General features: G+C 45.4%; 1 protein-coding gene across 1 annotated transcript in view; it reads left to right on the top strand.

Moving 5' to 3' along the window:
• Positions 1–4,609: 4,609 nt before the first annotated feature.
• LOC146343705 (broad substrate specificity ATP-binding cassette transporter ABCG2-like) overlaps positions 4,610–7,434 on the top strand; it is a 37,340-nt gene continuing 34,515 nt past the window's right edge. The window contains exon 1 of the mRNA XM_084855592.1: positions 4,610–4,899. The gene's annotated coding sequence lies outside the window, so the exon portion shown is untranslated. The remainder of the gene's footprint in view (positions 4,900–7,434) is intronic.

Here is a 7,434-nt window from a genome sequence, read left to right as displayed (position 1 = left end):
AGAGCTTTCTTGTTGCTTTGCTGTTGTGCCACTTTACACCAACCTCTCTCTCCATATATAATTGATTAAATAAAGATTGAAAAAGAAATGAAAGAACATGTGAGGGGGTTGTGCTGTGTGACCCTGCCCCTCACTGCTGAGGCATGCGCTGGCCACCCGCAACTCTATTTACAGGACCGCTGGGGGGTGAATTGGGGGCTACATTGTGTTCTTTCGATGTGTGAAGGAGGTTGACTGAAACCACCCCCTTCTCTCTGTTTCCAATCTCAGAAGATTGAATATGTACCCTAAGGCCGGAGCTGTTGAGCATCATCCTGTGACAGAGGAGCGGCCATGTGCTTCTCTCTCTGCCTCCCGTAATATGTGATATGAGGGCTTTGTGTGTAGAGCTGTATGTGTAATGGCCACGTTCGTTCAGTTCTTCCTCTCAAAAAAGGTTAAGGGAGATCATACAGGAAGCTGCTTCATGCTGCTTCAGCCTTTTAGCCCTTCTAGTCCAGGAATGGACAACTGGATTGGCTCTGGGGGCCAGATTGTCTCCCAGGACCAATTCAGGGGCCCAGATGGTGTCAGGGTGTGTTCTCCCTTGAAGCCAAACTTCCTGCATCATGCCCCCATTGGAAAACTCCTCCAAGGAGGAAGAGTTAGAGCTCCCAACAAGGATGATGCCCAGGCCCTGCCAGGGCCTTGCCACAACAGGAGCCTGAGCCTGGAGAGGAGCCTGCGGAGGTCCCAGGCACTTGGGAAGAGGGGGAGTCTGCTTCAGAGGAGGAGGCTGAGTGCCCCCCCCCCAAGTCCCAGGGGTGATGGCACCAGAGAAGGCAGGCCCAACTCAGAGAACTTCGAGGAAATGCCAGGCCGCAGCAGAGGTCTACTCAGGAGGAAAGGGGCTCCTCACGAGTAGAGGGCCCTCCTCACAAGGAGGACTCTTTGTAGTCGAAGTGAACAACTGCAGCTGGAGCTGGGGGAGGGGGCTCTGGTAGAAGATTATAATTGCTGCTGGAAGCAATACCTGTGTTTAACTCTGAGCATCTCTACACCAGCCTAAAATCCCGCATTTAAAGTGGGGCTTTCTGCTTCTGTTTTAAATGCAGGATCATGATGAACTCCCTTTACATGCGCTTCCCCCTCCCACTTTCCCCCCTTATTTGAGTCTTTGATATGTTTCATTATATAGCTGCTAGATGGCGCTGTGGTCTATCTTCTCTAATTGCGGGTTTTCCTCTTTTCACCAAAGGAACTTAAGTGCTATAATTTTATAGCACATTATCTCCAATCTTTTAAAAAAACGGAATAAAGGTCATTTAGTGCGGGAGACGCCCTGGAGGCTGATGATGTCATCAAAAGGATCTGCAAAACTCTGTGACTAACCAATCTCAATAGCAGGATAAAAGCTCCGTGTGAAGAAGCCCTCTGGCTCCAGCCTGCTTCTGCCTGCTGACGAGGGCTGTTTGTGGCCTCTGGTGTGGTTTGCCCCTTTGTTGTACTTCCTGCCACTGACTCACCAGACCCCAGCCCAGCCTCAACTCCCAGTGGGGAAACAGGACAATCTGCCCCATTCTCTGTGCAGAAAGGGACTAAGTAGCTGGCTCCCCCTCCCCCCATTTGCTGTCCCAGGTGGTGAAAGATGAGCAAAGTGGCTGCACTGAAGTGGACTCAACTGGCGCCTCAAGAAATGGGCTGAGTCCTGAGTTGGCTTCAGTCCTCCATCCCCTTCCTTGATCTGGGAATGGGGAATGAAGTGGTCTGAGCCTTGGCATAGGAGAACACTCTTTGAGACTGTGGCACAGTTGCTCCTGCCCTTCTTCCTTCTTGGAGGGATGGGCAAGGCTTCAGGAAAGGGGCAGGGGCTGCCTGAGGCACTGTGGGTTGGATGTGGTGGGGGGTGCTCAGGTAAGCTGGATTTGGTCTGCAGCTGGAGGTTCCCTCTCCCTGATCTGGCCCTCTATTGTCTACTACTCTGACTGGCAGATACTTTCCAGGGTCTTGGGCAGAGCAATTCCCTAGCCTTGCCTCAGTTCATTATGCCCAATGGTGTGTAAAGTGAGGCGTGGTACAGCTTCCCATACCATGCATAATCTTCTCCTTCTAACAGTCTTTCTACTTGAGGCATTTATTGTGCGCTCGTGATTCTTCACTCTCAGTAGTTTGTGGGTGCTGTACACAACATCGTTATCCTCCAGGGCCTCTCCTGAGCTTTGCAACCATTATAGCGGGTTTCTTTTTCTAACAAGGAAAGTCTGGTATTTCTGTGAATGGCGGCAGGAAACCCTGGTGTATTTGAACAATTCTGCTGGGAGTTGTAGGCCTTTTCTCTGTCTAAACATGCATAGGATTGCACCCTTAGTTCCTTTCTGCCTGACTTATAGCCAGACATGGTAGTTGGGTATGTTTATTAGTTATACTGGAGTGACAAATGCCCTTTCGACCTGCTTTCTGTCATGTATCAGTTCTAGGGTCAGTTTTTCTATGCATTCTGGAGGCCAGAGACTTAACTAATTTACTCCCCTATGTTCTGGGGTGGGTAAATCCTGTCAGATGCCCTGTGTCCCTAGGATCTCGATGCCCCTGATTCTTCTGGTGCTTGTCCTTCTGTCCTACTGCCATGCTGTATTGCAGGGGTCTCCAACGCAGCGCCATGGCACCCTGCAGGGACCTCCAATGGTGCCCTGTGAAGCTCTCCACTTCTTGCCCCCCTCAAAAATTTATTTTTAATTTAAAAAAATTGAAGAAAGTTTGGGCACCAGGTTCTCCTTCCTGTTCCTGAACCTCCTGCTGATCAGTGAGCTGGAAGAGAAGGAAAGAGTTGCTTCCTGGCCCCAATATTCTTCCATCCACGCAGACCTTTCTCCTTTGCGCGCATGGGAGTCTCTCTCCATTCCCAGCCTCGCTATTTCTCTTCCTTTCCCATCCCTGGCCTTCTTTCTCTTCCTTCCTAGCCTCCTGGCCTTGCTCTTTCTCTCCCTCTCACCCCTTTATCTTCCTGCTTCTCTCCACTCGCAGCCTCTAGCCTTGCTATTCCTCTCCCCTCTACCCCCTTGCTTCTCTGTCTCTCTCTTCCCCTCCCCCTGCACGAGGCTCCTATGACAGCCATTATGGGACTAGCCACATCCTCCATGGGAGGCATTTTGTGGTGGTGCCCACAGCAGTTTTCAAATTCCCAAATGTGCCCATGGGTCAAAAAAGGTTTGTGACCCCTGCTCTTTTGGGTTCTCCTGTCTGTGCATAGGAAATACCATCAGGAACTAAGGCATTCTGGGAGTTGTAGTTCTTGAGAGAGCATGTCATATAGGAAGGTATGCTTTTTTCTGCCTCTCTAACTCTGTCTGGAACTGACTGCTGAGGGAGGCTACGTTGGCTCCCTTGTTCTGGTCCTCCTGCCGTCAGGCAAACAACTCTTTATTCAGGCAGGCCTTTGCCGTGTAAGCTTGTCTGTTTTTAAAGCGGGTTTTAAGTGGCTGGTGCTGTTTATTTCTTTTAACTTACCTGCTTTTATGTTATGTTTAAATAAGATTTTGTGTTTAACTGGCTGCCTTGAGTGCTGTTTTTTGGTTGAAAGGAGGCATCTAAATGAAACAAACAAATTATATGCTGTAGCGCAGTCTTCCCCAGCCTTGTGCCCTCCAGATATGTAGGACTGCAATTCCCATGCTGGTTAGAATTGATGGGAGTTTTGGTCCAACACATCTGGAGGGCACCAGGTTGGGTACCCTGCCCGAGAGTTTCTGACAGAAGCTGTCTTTCTGGGCCTAGGCAAGCAGCTCACTATTCAGAATGCAGCTTGTTCCACTCCGCTCCTATTTTGGCTTGAGCACATCTCACAAGATCCTGACACACAAGCCCCATTCAGGCCTTCAAATGACTCACTGGATGAGGGAGAGCTCCGATGGCCCTCTGTCACTGTCCTCGTCGCCCTCCACGGGTCGGAGCGACGTAGCAACTTGATTTTTCCAGGGTTCTAAGTTGTTGCCATGAGCAGAGAACGATCCCCACTGCAGTGGTTTGTTTCCAACTTGTACAGGGCAAGGAGAATGGTGACAGAGGGGAAGCAGAGCTATTATATGCAGTGTTTTTTTTTCTGGTGGAACTCACTGGAACTGAGTTCTAGCACCTTTTCTTCTATGAGAGAGAGAGAGAGTTTGTCCACTATTTTAATGCTCTTCATTACAATTTAATTGCTATAGACTTCCGAGGAAGCATAATCCAAGAGTTCCGGGACTTTGATCTCCAGAAAAAAAGCACTTCTATGCATCCTCATTCCCCCTTACTGCATGAGTTGAATGCCTGGCCAGGACTATAGATAATAAGGAAAATAATTTTGCATAAGCTTGATCTATATTTTCACCTTAATTTTGACCCACCACGGTTACGAGCTTGCATGCCACCCTGGACCAGCAGGCTGAGGTGAATTGTCCACCCATTCCTCCACATATTTGGGGCCTGGCTTGGGAACAGGAGGGAGCTGGGTGTGTGGTGGAATGCCGATGGGTTTCTGCAGGCACATCGGGTTGTTCCTGTGGCATTGTCAGCAATTAAAATAAAAGTCAAGAGAAAGTGTGCTTCTGTGCTTGCCCCTCCCTAAAAGAGACCTTTCACCCCTCCCGTAATTGCAGCTGGAAAGGGGGAGGGAATGAATTGTCTGCTTTACAAGGCCCTGCAAGAGTTGTTGTCTGAGTGGGAAGAAGGGGGACGAAAGGAACTAGCTGGCTTCTCTGTGGATTAGCCCCTTTTTCATGTTGCAGAAAGAGGTCCCTTGGATGCCCAGTCAGGAGAAGACTTTGCCTTCCTGCAAGCTGTACACAAGGCTAAACCTGAAGCTGCACTATTCAGACTCTCTTCAAGTGGCATCAGTTTTGCTTCCATTGTATTCTGCTGCTGCCTCTTATTAAGCTCACCAAGGTAAGTCCAAAATGGATATCTGGGCATTTTCTTCTTCTTTACTTAGAATTTTTGCTCAAGGTTCTGAGTGAAAAAGGAAGAGGCGAAGCATAATGAAGAACTGAGAACTACAGTTACACACTAGCAACGGAACTTGTAGGTTTCACAGCTGTTCTGTGTTGATAGCAAGGCAGCAATTTGTGGTCTGTTGATTCCTGCATATATGTGCTTATTCTACCTAAAAGAGAATTGTTTATATTAAACCAAAGATGTACAACCAGGCTCTAAGTATATCAATGACTCATGTGGGAGGGACCCACCACAAATTATTTAAAATTATGGAAATATATAAATGGATGTAATCGGCGTAAAAATGGCACAGATAAAAGTAAAGTCTTGATGATCTAAGCCTGTCCAGTATTGATACCAATTTAACTGTCCAATACCAGCTTATATCTTGAACAGTTGACATTTCAGTATGGTAAGAATTAGGATGTGTTTATTTTTAAGAGACTGATGCTGATTACTCTAAAATCAGCAGGAATTCATTAACATTCCTTGGGAGCTGACTGAGATTTAAGTTATGTATTTAAAATCTATATTAATGGGATTTTTTTTTGTTCCAGAGTAGTTTAAAAATGTTCCATTTTTTGCTAAAGTATGGCAAATAGTGCAAAAAAGGACCAGCATTTAACCCCTCCCCCGTTATTTTTCTACATCTGTCGTTTTTGCCCAAGTAATTTTTTTAATATCAGTAATTCAAATGTAAGAATTTTAGTGACTTGACTATATACTGAATTTGAAAACTGGATTTAATTGAATTATAACTAAAGGTGGAATTTTCCATTTCCAATTCTGCATCAGCACCATTCACAAATAATGCATACAAGGCTAATGACACAATCCTACGTATTTTGGTTAGTCTTAATACCTATTAGGTATTAGGTATCCTATTGCCTGTCTATGGATTTTGGATTTTTTCTTATGGACCAGCACGGCTATTTTTGTTTTTTAAAATCCTGTGCATATTGATCTACAGGTAAGTTCCATCATGTTGGGTGGGGCTTACTCCCAGGAAAGGGTGCACAGGATAGCAGCCTAAAAAGCATTCTTAGGATCACTTGTGAAAACTCTACTTAGGATTGCATCTTATGCTACATTTAGAACTTGAGTACAGATACCAGAAAATAAAATACACATGTAGTTTACCAGTTAGGAAGGGTGTAGAAATCGCTGTTAGTCTATTTAAAATAATACATGGGCCTTTTTCTGTCCTGTCCGCTGTGCATGTATATTTTAAAGGTGGAAGTGTTGTGTGCTATTCAAAATGGATGTGCAATGGGCTTTTTTAATCCCTCCAGATGCTTATGCCAGGTGGGCAGAATTTAGGCTTCTGGGATCTACTTTGTTTTCCACTAGAACCCTGAGGATCACCAGCTGGAACCAGGGAAATTGTGGCTTAGGAAGGTGCACATAGAATTCCATAACAAGGGTGCCTCTGATATGCTCAGCCCAGGCGTTTGTTTTCAGTATCAGATCTGGAGCTTTAACAAAAATCCTTTTGCATGTGCAACTACTCCTGTTTTCCCACAAGCTTTCTTTATTTCAGCAGATTTTCACTGGGAGTCAGAAATTCTTGCCAATCCACTGCAAATCATTCAGAGATCTATTAGTAGATCCTAATCAACATTCTGCCCACCCTCTGACTTAAGATATATTAAACACAATGGAAGGCATGACCCTTAGTTGTTCAGGCTACATCCCTCAGCAGTTTGGACTCAGGACATCCAAGCAGCAGCATCTCCCGTGTGTCCACCCTGGGCTCGGAGATTCAAGGCCTTCTCTGTGGTGGCATCTGTTCTGTGCTATGCTTGGAGAGGCTCAGCAAGGTAGTTTAGAAAGTTACCTGACACCTTTCTCTTCAGGAAGGTATTTGGCTGCCTGGAGGTAAGTCCCACTGAATTCAATGGCACTTACTTCTAAGTAGTTGCTGTGAATGCTGCTGCATTTTACTTTTTGCTATCCCCCCACCCCCAAACACACTGACTGGCAGGATTGTTTCATTCTCATAAGAAATATAATAAATACTCTAAACAATATACCGTTCATACAAAGAAAATCCAAGCATCTACATTATCTACTGTTCCCGCAGAATATCATTCTAAACGTGTTGCTGGTATGTTGTTAGGCAAGTCAAAAAGTAGAACAATTGCATAGTTTATCAGAAAGTGGCAACATTCACATCTTAATCAGATTATTACCAGCAAAAGCTTTTATATCTGTCAATATCAAAGTTATGTCTAGCCCTCATAAAGTCAATAAAAGGGTGCCAGACCCTGGAAAAACAGGCCATCTTTTGTCAACCACCTGTCAAACAGTCATACCCCATGTAGTTATCTCTTCAGCTTTCTTCAGACTCTAAACTCAAATTATTTTTAGAATAAAAATAAATTAAAAAACAGTCAATCCACACTTAACTGTGTATGTCCATCTTGTATGTACAGCTATCATATTTCATGGTCTTATGGCCTTAGCTCCTCTCTTATTGTTATCAAA

The sequence above is a fragment of the Heloderma suspectum genome, chromosome 5 (genome assembly GCF_057233095.1).
Source record: "Heloderma suspectum isolate Gila_16-S chromosome 5, 16-S_ref, whole genome shotgun sequence".
NCBI classification, from domain to species: domain Eukaryota; kingdom Metazoa; phylum Chordata; class Lepidosauria; order Squamata; family Helodermatidae; genus Heloderma; species Heloderma suspectum.
This window is presented reverse-complemented; position numbering and strand designations above follow the sequence as displayed.